A 20129-nucleotide genomic window follows, 5' to 3' on the forward strand; every position below is an offset into this window, starting at 1 on the left:
CAATCAGCGAAATCATATCCCTGCGGCCCCCTTTTTACCCTGCCCGGTAGAAGTCATATTCGTTTGATATCTGAGTACTTTGCATGCAGAAATATCGAGATAGAAATAACATTTCCTTTGAAAAATTCGAGTCTCTTATGGCAATGCTCAGGTAGCCTTCGGTTTGAACGCCAAACTCAATTAGATGGAGTATGATAAGAATGCGCGCGAGAGTGGTTTGTACGCAAAACAGTATGCAACACGGACGGAAGCTCAAAAAGGACCATACCTATTTGATGGTATATTTAATTATTCTTTAATTATATGTAAATAATCTTGGTGTGTTTTGTTTGAAATAATAAAAAAAAAGCATATTGTCACATTTTTATGACAAAATTATATGATCATTTTGAGCGCTTAATTGGTTTTCTGACGCACGGCTGTCAACTTTGTGAGTTGAGCATCACTGACGTTGCACCTTTTTGCAAGCTCTTACACGATTGCTAGCATGAATTATTTTTCAAAAATCGCTTACGCAGACAGTGTTTAATTTCAACGCGTATAAACTGGTGAACAAAAGGTGAAAGGATATGTTTTTTACTCTTCTTAATTATCAGTACAGTGAAAATTCTCAGGACTGCCTCCCTTCAAACTGAATGATGCTAAATCTGTTTTCTTTTTGTCATGAGGTTCAAAGCATATGTTAAAGGTCCTCTTTACCTTTGAGAGCAGTGATTAAGAGAATTTCAAGATATCCCAATCGATGCATATCGTAGGTTTATTATCTCACAAAACAACCTATATACCATATGAAGAGTATGCTCGCAAAAACCGATAAGTCCATATTTAAAGATTTTGAAGTACGGTCTCTGTCACAAAGTACAAAATAATACCTTTTAAATGATTTATTGGTCACTACATATAAAGGTACATTTTTGAAGTTACGGTCAAAAGAAGCAAAAATCTTATTATTCTCTTTATATTTCTTGACCTTTAATCGCAAATATCTCCATTTGGCAAATATGGACTTATCGGTTTTTGCGAACAAACTCTTCATATAATTTTATTTTCATAAATTTGTAATAAGTTTTCGCAATGAAGCCTAAAGTATAAGGAGACATTGGTAATTTTTTTCGATAAACCATAACTGTAGACCGTAGTTACTCTGGAAACATATTTGTTATACCATTTTTTTTCACATTCTGTGTATTTGACGATACTTAACATCGATTATACGCATTCATTTTTGTTACAGTGGTTGTTTCTAACCCTAACTCACATTTTAAAACTAAATTCATTTCAAAGCATTAATGCTGCGTTTTTTGTTTCATTTGCAAATTGTAAATTGTACCTCTAAGTAATACCAACCATGACATGTAAACATTGGTAGTACCATGGACCTGTTAGGTCCATGGTAGTACCTCTATTATTCCATAAAAAAAGCCCGTAATTTAGGTGTTATAATATAAAGAGCTTGCTTCCAAAAGGCGCTAAATCCGTCATTTTTCAAAGGATTTAGCTCCTTTTGGTTGCAAGCTCTTGGTCACGATGTGACTGAGAGTGCAAGTGTGGAATGTGTGAGCCTTCTTTGTTCAGGCATGCCATCAGGTAGGAAATGGGGACAGCATCACGCGTACACAACATAGAAATTCAGAATCGGGCAAGCCAGGTGGAGAGAAGTGATTAGGGAAAAAGGACAATGTGGAAAAAAGAGGGAGGTTCAGTGGAGCCAGGGTAGAATAGCTAACTGAGAAAGGGAGAGTTGGTAGGACAGAATAGGTATTTATCTAGGAGGAGATAGATGGGATAGATAGGTTTAAAGCAAAAAGGGGGAATTAGTTGAAAGAAAAGGGACATCTAATAAAAAGGGGAAAGCTAGTTGGAACCAGTTCAAGCACTGTAGATGGTGAAGCTATACTAGAGGCGTCAAGGAAAGTAAGTTTAGAGGGGAAAATCAGTTGGATCTGAACATCTGTCAGAGCAGGAGACGCTCTTCTAACTCACTGGTGATAGAGTAGAGAGGTAGCTGATCGGCCTACAACGCAGCGCTGCATTTCAAGCAGGAGAGTCAGCAGCCCCAAGCATAAGGTCAGGGCACGCGCAAGGCATGCTGCAGGCACTGACAACAGCTGAAGTCTCCTCCTCACCATTACTTCAGGGTCTCAATACCACATCTGACGTAAGCAGTCATGTAGCTGTATTAAGTTTGTTTTTGTAATATTTTGATTTTGTCATTATTGTCACATATGTTTTTGTATATAGAGATTCATGTTATGCTCGCTGGCTCACGATAATATGTGAATTAATAATGTGAGAGTATAGAGTATGCTGTATGTCAGATTGGATAATAATGTTGAATAATGATGAAATAGGATTTTGTTTCAGTTTGGCAGGAAGGCAGGCCAAGTCAGCAGGCGAATGCTACAATGATGTGGAACGTTTAAATTTACAGCGATATTTGTGGAAACAGTATATTTTTTTTCTATGGTTTTATCAGGAATATACAACCCAGGTTATGTTGTTCATAGTAAAAGTGAATTAAGTTAGAAGTTTGGTAAATAATAAGTTATACTGCAAAAAATTGGTTGCTTAAGGACTATAATGACGAGTGGATAATATGTTAAGAGAATCTTATACAGTTTTAGTTGGTTTTTGGTTGTAAGATAGTTGATATGAAATGATCTGTCATGTTTATATCTTAAGGAGTTATGATTATATACATGGCGATGTTTTTTTTCTGCAGTAGGTATATATAGGTATCTGCGATGGTGTAAGAATTGATTATGGTGTTATACAGGAGCATTATTGATTAGGTGTAAGGAAATATTGAAGTGTGGTTCATGACTGATACTACCCTGTGACTGAGTAATGTCATAATTATGAAAGGTGGTTATAATATTCCCATATAGATCGACACTGACGAGCTGGGCTCGACGGAATCATCGTTATCTCGACGGAATCGCTAATACACTCGACGGCATCACCGTCAGGACGGCATCACCGTCAGGTAACTCGGCGGCATCATATTGACGGCATCACCATTATCTCGACGGCATCGCTAGTATCTCAACGGCATATCGGTTAGCGAGAGGGCAATTCCCGCTACCTGGACAGAATTCCCGTAACTCGGTAGTCTTCCGGTGCAAGCGGTGGCATCTCTGTTGACACGACGATGATTCCCGCCAGCCGGACGACATCCTCGACATAGCGATTATCTTGGCAACCCCGGCAAATACCTAAGGGACTACCTCATCACCCACTCCCCTTCCCCCTTTCCCGTCGGACAGTATATTCTGAAACCACACGTGCGCACAGTAAATCATTGAACCACAGGTATTTTATTTAACCCGGGTCTACGATGTGTTTATATGACTTTATGATGTGTTTATATGAGTTTAGAATTTTGTAGTATAATCATTTCATTGATTTGCTCCTGAACGTTTCTATGTTTTGTGTGTGTGTGTGTAAATACGAACCAAATCGTCATACCTAGGTTTTTTTTTTTTTTGTGGGAAAATACTGTATATATATATATATATATATATGAAGAGTTTGTTTGCAAAAACCGATAAGTCCATATTTGCCAAATGGAGATAATTGCGATTAAAGGTCAAGAAAAATAACGAGAATAATAAGAAAATTTTTGCTTCTTTTGACCATAACTTCAAAAATATACCTCTATAGTAGTGACCAATATATCATTTAAAAGGTATTATTTTGTACTTTATGACAGAGATTGTACTTCAAAATCTTCAAAAATGGACTTATCGGTTTTTGCAAACAAACCCTTCATATATATATATATATATATATATATGAAGAGTTTGTTTGAAAAAAAAAACCGATAAGTCCATATTTGCCAAATGGAGATATTTGCGGTTAAAGGTCGAGAAAAATAAAGAGAATAATAAGAAAATTTTTGCTTCTTTTGACCATAACTTCAAAAATGTACCTTTGTTTGTAGTGACCAATATATCATTTAAAAGGTATTATTTTGTACTTTACAATAGAGACCGTACTTCAAAATCTTCAAAAATGAACTTATTGGTTTTTGCAAACAAACTCTTCATATATATATTTGTTATTGAATTTTGATGGCAAAATAAATAGCATAAGAAGCTGCATTTTTGTTCACTAAACTCACGAAGTGTTTAAATCTTTATGTGCCATGTTCGCACGTCCCACTCAGTCGACGGCGTGCCAACTTCGCATATTCCGCTCAAACGCACCAATCCGCTTAAACCGATCGATTAATCGCCTAATCCCTTGGTACAATGAAAGCTTTTCTCGGGCTTTTGTTCCTTTTACATACAGCTTGCATTCTATGTAGTGATCGACTTTCAAGTAGTGTTCCTAGCTAAAGTTTTTCCAACGGTTTCATGCACAAAAGGCATGCCTTTACAGTAATGTAGCAGCTAGTCATTAAAAATAAGAAATAGAAGGGCAATTCCGTAAATGTGACAACCTCAGGGTGAAATTTCAAAACTCATAGGCTAAGCCTAAATTGCACCTCATTTGAAAGCTGAGACAATGAATTGTCTAAATTTGTGACTTTCAATTAGGTATGACCAAGGTCAAGGTCATCATGCCTCAGTTTATTGAGATATTTCAGATAATTGTATTTTTTTAAACACATGGTATACCTGACATTTTTTCTGTATTTCCAGAACTGACTTCATGGAATTGTTTCTTTCTTTATGGTAAAAGTAGTTTGTATCCAGCACTTATAAATGCAATATTTTGTTTTTGATTTAATTTTTCTTTGAATGACTAATTGCCACTTAATTGCATTACACATACGGTCGTGTACGTCCGTCACAAAAAAACTATTTTTTTTTTAAGATTTCAGAAAAACAAAGCATTCAACTGATGTTATAATGTCAATCCTAAATAAGCTTTAGGGTATCTACATACTTGTCACAAAGTTTTGTTTTCACTCCTGCTAATTCAGTTTTTAATGAGCGGTTGGACGTACACTTTTTTTGTACGTCCAACCGCACCTAATTTATACGTCCATCACGGTGTCATATAGCTCTCATTTCCCCATTTCAATTTGCCTATTAGCATCTTGTATAATTGTTCTCCTTTGTTGACAATGACTGGAGAGATGGTCAAAATTGTTACAGGGCAGATTAATTAGTTAATTAGTCACTAATTAGAATGGACCTGGAATTTAGCTGTCTAAACTGTCTTCATTCATAAAAGTTTGGGCTTTAGTGAAAAAAGTTTTTTTTTTCAAGTAATGTATGTGACATTGTTTGGGATTGTGGGAAATAAATTGTTATGAAAGGTGTTGGGTGTTGTTGGTTGAATTGTGTTTGAATGATGATGTTATGATAATTAAGTCGAGATATTCTAAGAAAAATGACACTCCAGTTAATCTGGTGGAGTTTGGTGGTCAAAAAGGTTTAAAAACCTTTGGTAGAAGGGATGATCGTATCTCATTCAATGAAGGGACAAAGGAGACGTTTGTAGGGTTTCACAAAATACACTAAGGAATTTGAATAGACATAAAAAAGTCAAGTAAAAACTAAACACATGTATGGCCAAATGAATGGGCCACTACAGGATGATGGACTGTCTAAAAGAAGTTATTTGACATTTCATTTGCTCGTCAGCGAAGTTTCAGGCGCGCAAGACTACAGACATGTGCGAATAAGAGAAGAGACCGAGCAAGATGATTCGCTTGACAGCATAGATGATATGAATCTGTCTGAAACATCAGACGAGGAGAGCGAAGACCTAGAAATAAACATTGGAGACTGGGTGTTGGTAGATTACCAAGGCGAATCCTTCCCTGGAGAAGTCATGGAATTTGGGGCAAACAATGCTGATGTAAAGGTCAATGTCATGCACCCAGCAGGGGGATTGTGGAGATGGCCAGAGCCACCAGATCAGATATTCTACCTCAAAAAAGATGTTATGTAATAGCAGCACCTGTAGTTGCTGGAAATAGGGGTCAATTGAGTTTCACATTCTAGGCATACTGTTTCCAATTACAGGAGGAAGTCAAATATATACTGTAACACTTTGCTGGATGATGGCTATTTCAACCACTTTATTTCTTTTAATTTTGCAAGGGGAAAATAGCATTTATATGTATGTAAGTAAGAGGCAAATTATCTCAACTCCACAAATGTTCAAACATTGGACTACAAGTGTATGTATGAATCCATTCAACTTCTTATGGTTTGGTGTTTCCTCCCCAGACTTTGCAATTGTTGGTATTAAAATTAACAGACTATTTTATGCATTCATTCAATCGTGATTATCCATAGTATTAGTAATCATACAGAGTCAATACACAGTTCCATTCATGTAAAAGAAAACTGCTCTTAAACTACAATCATGCATGGCTGTAATTCCAAAATTTAAGAAACAAGGTATGTTTTGCTTAAACTGTGTTTTTTTCTGAAACATTGTCTTAATTTTTATCATATGAAATGCTCTTTTTGTTTGTTATACATGTGATAATAATTACATGAACTTTACTTTTGTATAATAACCCGTCACAGGATACTTATATACTAGTTCTAACTGTAGTTTAAGACTTTTTTATAGTAGTATTTCAACTTTCTGTAGTTTCCAGGTTTAACCTATTACATTGTATACTCGTTTTACCTCTTATTTTGTGCTTACTTACTGTATACATCAATCCTACCATAGTTTTTCATTACATACATGTACACATCATGACTTAGTTTTCTCTTTGTTTAGAATTAAAACTATTGTATATGAAAGTATTAATCTTAAGTCACACTGTCAGTCCTTTTTACATTATGTAGGTATACATGTACATTTACCTATTCTTTTTCATTTTTTGCAACCACTTGTTCAGTGTTTGATGTCATGTCAACGCAATGTAGTATGTACATGATGTGGTCGAAGATATCCATATATCATGATAACTTGTTTGTCTTAACCCCCCCCCCATTTTAATATAGATATTGCCTTAAATGAGTTACTATATGAGGAGTATTGTTAAAATTTTTACTCTGGCTTAGTTTACTTTGGTATGTTAAGGACATATTGAGCAATGGCTCCTAAAATTTATAGCAATACAAAAAAAAAGTATGATCATATGGAAAAACAATGAAATACAAAGAACAAATGAACTTGGCTTGTATTTTTCTTTTTGATAAATGCCAGCACATATTAAAGAGAGTGATAGTTAATTGTGGTTACAAATATGATAAAAATGCTCAATTTCCATATGTATAATACATGTACGTCCATCACGGACAAATTGTACGTCCAACCGTGTACGTCCGTCACGATAATAAAACGTAGAATATCTCCATATAAATGAATAAACAAAGCTTGATTTTAGTACTTTACTATCATTTGACATCTCCTTCTTACAGTCATACCTGAGTTTGAAGAAAAAATCGGAATAAATCACAGACATTTTTATTTGATATCAAGAGATTGGAAAACAGCGTCCATTTTTGTACATCCAACCAGAGAGTGTTTTCCCACTTTTTGAAGGTCACAGGAAGGGTGTTGCCCCAAAATTTTATGTGAATGTTTTCTTTGCATAGAGGTACATCTTTTGGTAGGAAAAAACTTGTCTTAATAATATTTGGGTTTTTTTTCAAATGAAATTAAAGGCTGTGAAATGTACGTCCGTATTTACGGAATTGCCCAGAAATAGATTTGTAATACAATCTATATCAGAGCAAAGCTTGGCATTCCTCTTCAACTTTGCTCACTATTATGTCCAGCTAACAGAAATTTGTAGAAGTTATATAGATTGGAAAAAACAGAATTCTTTCTCAAAGCATGGCTACCTTCGTGTCTCAGAATAATATGGCACACAGGGGGTTTTCACCATGGCACATAAAGAGTTAAGCGTACCTCATAGCAGAATCTGACTTATCGTCAATCGTAGATAAATTCAGATCGTAGAGCTGACACTCTTCATTTGATCAGGAAATGTCATTTCAATTTCATTTCACTCAAATTGAACGGAATATTAGATATTAGTTGCATAATCTAAGGTTTCTAAGGAAATATTTGTCTAAATCTGCAGCTGAGATACTTAATCATGATTTGATTTTTACTCGGTTGGATGTTTCGAATTCATTGTTGTGTAATCTCCCCCCCCCCCCAAAAAAAAAAAAAAAAAATGTCATGAAACTTCAAAGGCTGCAAAATTGTGCTGCCCGGTTGTTAACTTTGACTAATAAGTTTGATTCCATATCACCGATTCTTCATTGCTGACATTGATAACCTGTAGAAAGAAAATATTCTGTTATCAGGGAAGGGCAGGGGGAAAAGGGAAAATTACAGCGTGTATGTTTACTACTCCAACTATACAATGATAGTAATGATAATAAATGAGTCTGCTGTTAAAAGTTAATAACACGTTCATGGGTCTTTGCCGTAGTAATGTCCAAATTTGTACTATGAAAATAGTATACAAATATACCAGGCCTGAGAGGCTCTGGTTGAAACTATGTGCATGAGGTGACTTCAGTAGCACTATTTTCTGAGGGGCGCAGCCCCGAAGAAAATAGTGCTACTGAAGTCATCGAAGGCACATAGTTTCAACCGGTGCCTCGAAAAATTGGCCTGGTATATTTGTTTTATATCCCTCCCAATGAATTTAAGAGTAGTCGACTGCTGGTATTCTGTAATTTACCCCTTTTTAAAGGGCATCTTGCTTTACTTTTTAAGAAGATTGACAAGTCATTCACGCTCGGGAAAGCAGCTCAGCAGGAAGGCAGCGCGTACGCGTACTATGAAGAGACAACTGCGCGCTCAGCCGCTGAAGTGTACTCGGTGCATTGCTGTACAACGTACTGGTAAACATGCGCAAACTGCAAACTCACTACGCGCTTCATACAGGCAATACACTGCCTATCCGATCTGTCAACAAGTACGTTCGGTTGCCAGTGCGGTGATGTGCGTGCTCGAGCTGATCAACGATGTGACTGTGAGCTGCAGTTGATTGTGTTTTCTGTCGTCTTTCTACCTAGCTGTGTGTACATGAATATGGGCTATCATTTCCTGTTAAAAATACAAGTATACATTGTAAATTTGGATAGCATTCAGTAAGTAATTGGTCGTATAAGGTTAGATTATATAGGCACTGGAAAAATTCTAGCAATTAAAGCATCGAGTGCCACTGTAAATTCGTGTGATTCGTACGGTGTTCTAGATAAACGTAAACAGTTAACAAGTTAGACTCTAACTCGTTAGACACTCTAAAAAATAAATTTTAGGAACGAGATTACGGAACTAGGGCCTACTGTTAGAAGGTAGAACTAACGTTAGGCTTAACTAGCGCTAACGTTAAGCAGGCCTACTATCTACTGCAGTTTCGTTTGTCAACATCTTTTGGGTGGGTCGCTCGAGTTAGTGAACTGCGAGACCAACTTTCAAACGGCGAAGCATGAACTCCCCAAAGGCCTACGGTATGTTGAAGAACCCTAGCTTGCTTATTGTTGTCTAATTATAGATCTACGATATCGCCTACTCTGTTGTAACGTAATACATTTTTTTTTTTTTTTTTTTAGGTAGAATGAGGGCTTTATAAGAGTCTCTCTGAGTCTCTCTAACGTAACCCGTGTCGCATTGAGTGTATGCGTGCCTTGTGGTTCTCGCGAAGTGATCTAAATCGCCGCGCGCGATACCCATTCATTTGTACATGAAATCTCTCGCGAAGAAAAGGTGCTGCGATACCCATTCATTTACACGTGAAATCTTTCGCGTCGCGACGCGAAGCAAAAAAGGCGCGAAAATCACCAGCGGGATATAGTATACAAATATACCAGGCCTGAGAGGCTCTGGTTGAAACTATGCGCATGAGGTGACTTCAGTAGCACTATTTTCTGAGGGGCGCAGCCCCGAAGAAAATAGTGCTACTGAAGTCACCGAAGGCACATAGTTTCAACCGGTGCCTCGAAAAATTGGCCTGGTATATTTGTTTTATATCCCTCCCAATGAATTTAAGAGTATTCGACTGCTGGTATTCTTTAATTTACCCCCTTTTTTAGGGCATCTTGCTTTACTCTTTTCAAGAAGATTGACAAGTCATTCACGCTCGGGAAGAAAGCAGCTCAGCAGGAGGGCAGCGCGTACGCGTACTATGAAGAGACAACTGCGCGCTCAGCCGCTCGGTGCATTGCTGTACAACGTACATGTACTAGTACTGGTAAACATGCGCAAACTGCAAACTCACTACGCGCTTCATGCAATACGCCTACTAGTATCCGATCTGTCAACAAGTACGTACAAGTACGTTGGTGCCGGTGATGTGCGTGCTCGAGCTGATCAACGATGTGACCGTGACTGTGAGCTGCAGTTGATTGTGTTTTCTGTCTTCTTTCTAGCTGTCTGTACATAAATATGGACTATCATTTCCTGTTAAAAATGCAAGTATACATTGTAAATTTGGATAGCATTCCCCAGCGAGTCTAAGGTTAGATTAGGCACTTGAAAAATTCTAGCAGTTAAAAGCATCGAGTGCCACTGTAAATTCGTGTGATTCGTGTTCTATCGTACAGTACGGCAAACAGCTAACATTAGACTCTAACTCGTTTATAGACACTCTATAAAATAATTATTAGGATGAGATTACGGTAACTAGGGTCTACTGTTAAACAGGTAGAACTAACGACCATAACGCTAGGCTTAACTAGATCTAACTTGCGCTAACGTTAGAAATAATGGCATAAGCAGGCCTAGGCCTACTATCTAGGCCTACTGCAGTTTGTCAACATCTTTTGGGTGGGTCACTCCCCAAAATTAGACAGTCCTACACTGGGATATAGGCATAGACACTACCCCAAATCTAGCATACCGTAGTTAGGGGATCATACTTTCTCATACATTGCACCAAATCCTTTGAACGATCCTCTATTGTATAATCTCTACGAGTCACGACATGCATCTTCAAAACCAGGGCCAAATGAGGCCTAACCAACAATAAAAGATCTAGGCCTACGGTACGTCGAAGAGCCCTAGCTTGCTTATTGTTGTTGTCTAATTATAGATCTACGATATCACCTACTCTGTTGTAACGTAATACAATGCCATGATCATTTTTTTAGGTAGAATGAGGGCTTTATAAGAGTCTCTCTGAGTCTCTACGTTACACGTATTGAGCGTATGCGTGCCTTGTGGTTCTCGCGAAGTGAAGGCGCCGCGATACCCATTCATTTGTACATGAAATCTCTCGCGAAGCGAAGGTGCTGCGATACCCATTCATTTACACGTGAAGTATTTCGCGTCGCGACGCGAAGCAAAAGCGCGAAAATCACCAGCGTGGTATAGTTTTTACCATTTCCCTAGGGAATATAGTCTTTTTCGCGCACTTGTATGGTAGAATTATGTTTTGTTGTTTACAGTGCTCTCGACCAATCAGAGGACGAGATGCATTTTGTGAGGGATATAATATACAAATATCGACTGCTGCAGAGGGAGATGGTAAAACTATTTGCACCGAGGTGATGTCTCAACAGTGCTGTGTCCCGAGACGAAGTCGAGGGACATGGCACTGTTGAGACATCACCGAGGTCAAATAGTTTTACCATGGCCCGAAAGAAAGCAGTCGATATTTGTTTTATATCCCTCTCGAGCATTTTACTAGAGTAAAAAGGTAAAGTGTAGAGGAAAAGTGTGCAGGTTTCGTGAACGATAAAAATCTAACGGTGGGCCGCGCTGTGCAGCAGCAGTGCATGCGTGCAGAGCGTGTAGCGAACGACACCACTGCGCTGTTGTTGATTCCTACACACGAGCTACACTGCACTACAGCGTGCAAAATTCCGAAAGATCGAGGTCCACGACTACGTTAGAAGTAGGCCTAAAGCGCTTCGTTACCCAGATCATCTTCAAAATCGGTTTTAGTTTATTCCTAATTCGTACCTGATAATATGGTGTCCTCCTGCGATCATTCCTCCGTTACTTGAAGCAGTCACTTTGTCAATTAAGCCGAATGCATTGATCACACTAACGTTTACACACCCACACCATCGCACCACAGATTTCTGTAATGCTGTCGCACACCGCAAGGTACCGCGCGCTGCTAGCACTACTATAGACTACATGCCACAGGACTGTCGCTCAAAAATATCGCTACTACGCGCACTGCGTACATTCTAAAGTGGGAAATGTAGATATCGATCACACGATCGCGATTGGGTGCAGATTGTGGATTCCCAAAAGTACTATATCACGCTGGCTAGTAACCAATTGCACTGCATCCAGCTGCTCGTAGCTAGCTAGTAAAACTACACCATGTTCGTGCTCTGTACAATCCTATGGCAAGAAGCTTTACGTGAGGGATATAATTTTTACCATTTTCCCTAGGGAGTATAGTCATACGCGGATTTGTATGGTAGAATTATGTTTTGTCGTTTACAGTGCTCTCGACCAATCAGAGGAGGAGAAGCAATTTGTGAGGGGTATAATATACAAATATACTTGGCCTTGAGAGTTTCTTGCTAAAACTATGGGCAGAGGTGACTCCAAACTAGTACTATTCACTGAGGGGCTGCGCCCCTCAGTGAATAGTACTAGTTTGGAGTCACCTCTGCCCATAGTTTTCACAAGAAACTCGAAACTAGGCGAAGTATATTTGTTTTATATTTTGGATCAAAAATTTGAATAAAAAGTGAAAATCATTTTATATAGGCCCTAGGCTTAGCCGCACTGCGGCGGCAGCGCAGCGCCTGCAATACGCAACAGTGCGAGAGATCGGAAATTGAAAAACGTAGTAGCCGTGGCACCGCCAGAGTTGCCCGTCGCATGTATCCAAGCGCTCGTATGGCCGCTGCAAACCTGAACACTAGAATTCGGGACCGGACGCTGACGGGTACACTAACACTTGATTGTAAAGAAGGGTGATTGTGACATCATTTTGCAAATAGTACTTCATGGAGTGTCAAACACACCAACACTCTAAAATAGTTCAAAATACCTATAATCAGGTGAAGCTCTTTTAACCAATCAATGGAAGACAAATTTTTGATCCAAAATATAATGATAAATGAATACAGAGCATTCTACATGTGGTTATCTGACATGAAACAACGATATGTTACCCTTGGGACAAAAAGTCTGTTATTAGACTGTTGCTGCCGGAGCTGTTGGAGGCTATCGGAGTGATGGCCTGTGACCGGCACCACGTCCATAGCTGAGCTGCTAGCGTTCAGCTGGATGGAGCATGTGCCCCCATGTCAGTTGAGGACAAGGACACTGCACACGATGGTGGAAGTGGTGGAGGGCAAGCCGTACCACCCACAGTTCTAGTTTATTGATGTGTTGGTGAGCAAAGGGGGGGGGGCGGGGTGGGACTATTGCAATGGGCATAACCGTGACAGACAGTGAGGTCGTGCGAATGGGCTTGCCCTGTCGGAGTGAGGCAGTGACACTCTACTTTCGAAGCGGTAAATGAGTGTGTGGGATGACCGGGATGAACTTGATCATGGAGCCGCAGGCAGTGCATGGTGGTGTAGTTCCGCAGTAAGCGAAGTTGCAGGGGGCGCATGCATAGCCTTCAGTCAGTAGGGACGTTGACTAGGCTGGTCAGATATCGGAGAAAGAGGAGCTATTGCCTGGCTAGGGCGCTATTTCTGGCGCAGAGTGGTATCGCAGTGTTCACAACAGCGTCGATATGTGTGGGGAGGGGGGGGGGGTTGAAGGGCCAGACCCCGAGGTATGTCTATCACTGCGCCGAGAAAGGGGGGGGGGAACTACGTGCAAGTGAGTTCTGACTTTTCCCTGTACACTAGCCAGCGCAGTCACTGCACTATGTCGAGTAAGTACCGCAGGTAACGATCGACTAGTTTTGCAAAGGTCACATTGGTAGACATGCATCGAGGTAACAATACACGTCTATCCCACGTTGTCGGATAACTGTGGTAGGGATGTGTAGCTGTAGGTCTCGCCTCCGTGATAAAGTCTAGCAGGCCTAGAGACCATGGGGCAATCGGCATGTGTAAATACGCGTCCTTGAGGGCAATCGAGACGGTCTAGTAGCCCGGTCGGAGGAGGGAGAGGATCGTTGCTAGTGTCTCCATCCGAAATCGCCCGAGCGGGACGAGAGAGATGGAGGGTAAGGATGTGCGTCGATGGTCTATATTTTCGTCTACTTCCCCGCTTTTATAGCAGGGAGGCAGTCTTCCTGGCCAGGGCCTGGGGCTCTGCTGGCAGGGGGGGGGGGGGGGGGGGCTAGACGGACAGCCCTATCGGGTAGGTCGGGGATGAGGTCCACGGAGTAGCCTGATCTCCGTACCACCAACAACACGAAGGCGTCATCAGTAATAGCATGCCAGGTGTGAGTAAGCGGCCACATAAGCGGCTGCCCCAAGCGCTCGGGCATGACGTTCAAAAGCCGCCCCGCTGCTTTGTGGTTGGGCAGGTGCCGAGGTGGGAAGAGCCACGCCAACGGCCCCTGCCCCGTGGGGCATTGCACCGTCGCCCGATTGGTGGGTCTGCCTAGAGAAAAACTGGGGTCCCTCAAAGGGAACCCTTAGGGTGGTCTGAGCATTATGGCACTCAGTGAAACCGAGCGCCCAAAGGGTTAAATTGTGGTAGTTCTGGGTCAGGCTCCGAGCTCTCTATGGAATTGGGTAGGGTAATTTCCCTTCCTCACTTGGTGTGCCTACCCAGGAGCACTGGCGGTCTGGCCAGCCAGTAGTGGGGTAGGCGGGAGAGCGCCCAAGCATTCTAACCCTGGACCCCGGCGACGGGAGGGGAGAGTCGGGGGCGCAGGGTTGGCCGAGTGGGGGTACCGTCAGGTGCTCTGTCCTTTTACCGAGTTCGCCGTGGGTATCCACGGCAGCGAGGGTTTATTTGGGATCTGTGTCGGATGCCGATGGGGGGGGGGGGGGGTTGGGAGGAGCGGCAGCAGGGAGTGAGTCGGTTCGGGGTGGGACCACCGAGCCTGCAGCTCCGTGGGGGGCGGAAAGGGGGGGGGGAGCGGACTTGACAGCAAGCCAGGCTTCCCTTGCCGCCCAGTCCGCTGACGTCCACCTTGCGTAGGTCTTGCACGGCGCTGCGCGATTGCATACTGGGAGATGCGTCAACGGGCAACGGGCGTGAGAGTCCCTTTCACGGAGGGGGCGGCGACAGATTTTGCAGCATGGCATGGCGTGACTATAAAGGAGAACAACATGTAAACGACTGTGATACTTACCTATCTTAAAGAAGAGGGTTCGGGCACGACAATCATTGCTTGAAGGATTAGCTGTTCTTCTACGAGATGTTGAAATTCAGGGGAGGGGTACTCTAATACTAGGAAACGAGAGAGTGGCTCATTTCTACAAAGATCAAAGAATTCAGTACGGAAGATGTTCATCATCGTGGTAGAATCTGAAAGAATAACGTTGATCGTTTGTCACACGAAGCGAGGTAAACACAAATGTATGCGGACGACGTTTCGGCCGCGAATTCTGCTGGCCTTCGTCTGGCAGAGTTGACCGAGCGCTGTTGTTGTTGTTCTTTTGGATTGTGGAGCTCTCTGCCGGGTGGGCAATTTGCTCCAAAAAATATAATTATTCAGATATGCCTTCAATTTAATTATAAAAACCTAAAATACTTTAAATTATTTACAAAAGACCTAATTACATTTATTTTTATATTTACAATGATATATATACATCGGAAGGAAAGGGGACAGAGGAAAGAGGAAAGGGGAAAGGGGACATCGGAAGGAAAGGGGACCGAGTGCTGCAGCGTATGCCTATTTATAAGGCTGGTGGAAGAGAGCATTGTGCTCAAGGGCACGCCATTGTTCCGCTTCGCCGGAGCGTAAGGTGCGCTATTATTCGACAATGCAATAACGGTCAGCCAATCAGGATGCTTCCCGCCGCCGGTGTTCTTTTGTCACATGTTAAGTTGTGGCGAGAATTACCAATTGCGGACGTCGTAGCTAGAAACAAGGCGGAGTAAACAACAGGGCAATTCCGCGGTAACGGAATTACAAATCAGAGAATTTTGGCTCATATTCTTTCACCCTGTATACTGGATTGATTACTTTGCCTTGCCTTGATACATTTAAAAGATGCAGAGATACTCACACTGTCACCCCAAATACAAATTTGTTAAATGTTCTCACTTGGTTGGTTACAAAGGAGGTCTATGTGCGATGGTAACGGAATTACCAGAAAATTGAGTCACAACTTCAACTCTGACTTTGGGAGTTGTTTCTATGAAATCTATAACACATACACTATAGGTTGTTGTCTGATTTCATCTTTGATTGTGCAACTTCAATTTAGTTGTATTGTTTTTGAAATATTTCATCACATTTTCCCAGCAGCAGGCTTTTTACCTGTAAAGTCAGTGGTAACGGATTACACAAATGGTAACGGAATTACGCCTTCTAAAATACACTGGAAAAATACACATTGTTGGTACTCATGCATTCTGAAATGTCTTGATAAAGCTTGTTTATGCCTTTAGCTATAATAATAACCACTGAATAAGACAGTACTCTCTAGCCTTTGACCTTGAACTGCTACAAGTGTACAGGTGCCAAATGAGATTTTATTGTCAAAAAAACATAAAATTTTCATGCTAACGACTGTGATTTCTTTGTCAATCAAGATCTCGTAACTTGTAATTACCACATCCATCAAAATTTGTCTACTTTCAAGTTAAGAATTTAACACTCTGCAGGTAAATGACATCTAAGACACATGGTAACGGAATTACGGTAGAATAGCCCTACACAAGTACAATTCTATAAATCCAGTCAACAATACTCAAATTTCTTGTATTTCTTTTGTTGATATCATGCAAGACAGATTTTTCCGTTTTCTTCTTCCTAAATATGCCAATAATTGATAATATGTGTGAATTACTTACAAGTATTGTACATAACATTATGTGCACATGCACAAGAAAATGATAAAAAAAAAAACTGTCCGGATTGACACTGAATATAAATCTAAATCATAAAGTGCCAATTGAGTATCTGAATATAAGAACGACCCAAGTCCATGGAACACTATTTCGAGTAAACTAAAAAAACTTCATATCTTTTTTATTTGTCCAATAATATCCTATTTAACTGTGATGGGTAGGCAACATTGTATATACAATTTAGAACATATATTATTATGACAATTAACATTTACATTAATTGTGGAGAGGCCATTTTGTGTGATGGAGTTGGGTCGTTCTTTGAATCATATGGACTTGGGTCGTTCTTTGATTCATATACATGATATTCTGCTATAGAGATGAGAGAAGGATGAGAGAGGGCGCTATAATATGAATGTAAGAATGACCCAAGTCCTTCATTCCTACATTCATATAAGATTTGTCTCATTCATTTCAAGCACCTCCGGGGGTAATTAGGATTTATCATTTATACAGAAGATGAGTCCATGCATAAGCTACAATTTCCCATGTCAAACTGAATTTGGCCAAAAACTGGACTTGGGTCGTTTTTATTTTCAGGTCTTCAATTTACAGTGCAAGAGCACAGTGTGCAGCCCCATCATTGAACACAATGTTTAATATTAAGGATGAACACAAAGGATGCTTGAAACTTTTAATTTGTTAAGTGAAAAGATTCAGTTGTGGTTCAATGAAAAAAAAAGCAAATTATAATTCAATCATAAATTGAAAAGAAAACTGTCTTATATGATTATGGTACTGCACCAGTACTCAATCATCATTCATTTATATGTTGTGGCTTATAGTAATCACTAAAAACTTATGACAGTTTACTAATTGCTTAAGTTGCCCCTGGTATATAATGTAGGGCATAATTTGATAATTCCCTTACAGTGTAAGTCCTACTTAAGCCCATCAAAACAAAATTAACTAAACTCAAGTGAAATAGAGTACAGCAAAATAACTTTAACAGACTAAGAGTGAGCTCACCTAATTCTGTTAATTCATAGAAAGGTAAGAGGGCCTCTTTTAACCATCTACAGCTCTCTGAGTTACAGTCAGATTAATCAACCTGTGAATAATGTTAGTATTTACTTCTGACCACATAAAATTTCCAAATGACGTCTTCAGAAGCACGACAGTGATTTGATCATTGACTGTAATCATGACTTGGCCTATAAATTTCCTACAAGTTTCCTGTCTCTGCCTTCTTCTTTGACTTTATCTATTTTCTCATCCTGAGTGCTGCCATATATTTACTCACAAGAAGCGTGCATCTTCTCTTTTGCAGTAAGTTGTATTTTGACTGCCTGAAAGCAATTGATAAAATACACTGTAATGGCACTTGTATGAAAGGAAACTGGATTGTACAGCAAATGGTTACACGAAGAATAAAGGTAGAAGCAGAAGCACATTGACTTAAATATCTAAAATCTTCTTAGGACGGGAAAGTATAGGCCTAAATGTTTTATTTTAGAGCTGTATCACAATTACTGACTGGGTAAATGTTCATCACAAATGGTGTTTTTTTCTTTATTCCTTTTAAAAAGAAATGATTAAAGAAAAAATTCAAAGGGTAAGAGATGCTTTGTATCAAATGGGCATGACAATGAAAATACATGTCTCTGTGGAGGAAAGATCAAGGAAACAGATGAAAGAAGGTCATAGTTATACACTTACCATTTAAGATAAAGGACTTGTGGATGAAAACAGGACATGTTCAATAAAAGGTCAGACTATCGACTTGGTGATAATAAAGCCTTTAGCATACAGAAAGATCAAAGGTGTCACATTCAGTGGGCATCTCGTGTTAAATAATGACTTTTATCACATTGTGTATGATCCTTCTTTAAAATTCTTGATCTTTCCTTACAAAAATTATTCTGTTCATTTCTCTCTGTGAGTAGCAGTACTCACTTTCCCCTTTTACAGAAATTTTATGTCCTTCCTCTTCTTTCTAACCTTTGTTCAATTTATGCTGCATCACACCCATTCAATAGTCCCTCATTACGATACTTAGATTTTGTATGAAACCATGAGACTTTTTAGCAAGAAAATATACATTGATATCTCAGAAATCAGTATGATTTTTAACATTTGAGAATGAGTATCTGTAGCAAACCTTATGAAGTTATCAGTTAGCACAGTCTCCATGTAGTTCTTGTACATGAGAAAAGGTGAAAGAAGGGAGGAGACTTTCAGCACAAGAAGTCTTGTCAAGCGTGTACCCTGATGTCAGGACTCACTGTCAGAAGCATCCAGCTATGCTGAGTTATGTCAGTTATATATTTCAACATTCACTCCTTTACTGCCAATCACTAACACTGTTCAGCTCAATAATAATGCCCTGAATCTAGTTCATGAACAGTTCACATACATATTGGTACGAAAGTAGGTTATGTCATTCTCTTCCATATTAGATGTGCGTGTAATTCCGTTACCATGCAATTCCATTACCACAATTACAGAAGAACTGAAGGAAATATTTTAAATAACTAAATGTTTCGTGAGTTTTCAGGGAGTCACATGTAGAGAAAAAAAAATTACAAGGGGAGAAAAAAAATCAGTGATTGGTTTGTTCAGGAGAAAACTTTTTTCAATTTTATGGTGACGGAATTACGTCAATTTGTCAGAAGATTTTGAAAATTTCTCAAAAAAATATCATAATGAGAGTGACTGAATACTTCATTAAATTTGATTGTTGAAGCATAGGAAGAAAGATGTGGAAGTATGGATAAAGCAGAGAGATATTTAAGTTGTTTCATTTTAAATTTTCATTTAATGTTGTAAAATTTTAGATAAATACAATAAATAGTTTTCCAACTTTAAAAGTGTGTACAACAACAAGAGACCCGCGGGTCTAGCGCTCACCTGAGTATCGCAAGTTCACCTTTCACGCAGTCACTAATCTAAATTATTCACAGCTCTACCAAAATTTGACCAGGCGTTCTCAAGTAGAAGATGAAAATGTACAATAAGGGCCCAAATGTTTTAAGATTCCTTAATTTGGGAGGATGGGGGCTCCCTGGGGCCCTCTGGGTGGGGCATGGTGCAATTTTTTTTATTAAATTGAGATCCTGACCCCCTAGGGATGCTACCTGCCAAGTTTGACGAAAATACATCATGAGGTTTTAAAGAAGAAGATTAAAATGTACAATTCAGGCCCCCATTTGGACCTTCCCAACCAACCCCCCCCCCCCTGCCCCCAAAAGGAGCACCCCTGGATCTCCTATGAACAAACTTGAAACTACAGTCTAAATGTACTCACTCATAGTATCATCTTAGCTCTATAACTT

The sequence above is a fragment of the Diadema setosum genome, chromosome 3 (genome assembly GCF_964275005.1).
Source record: "Diadema setosum chromosome 3, eeDiaSeto1, whole genome shotgun sequence".
Classification (NCBI taxonomy): Eukaryota; Metazoa; Echinodermata; class Echinoidea; order Diadematoida; family Diadematidae; genus Diadema; species Diadema setosum.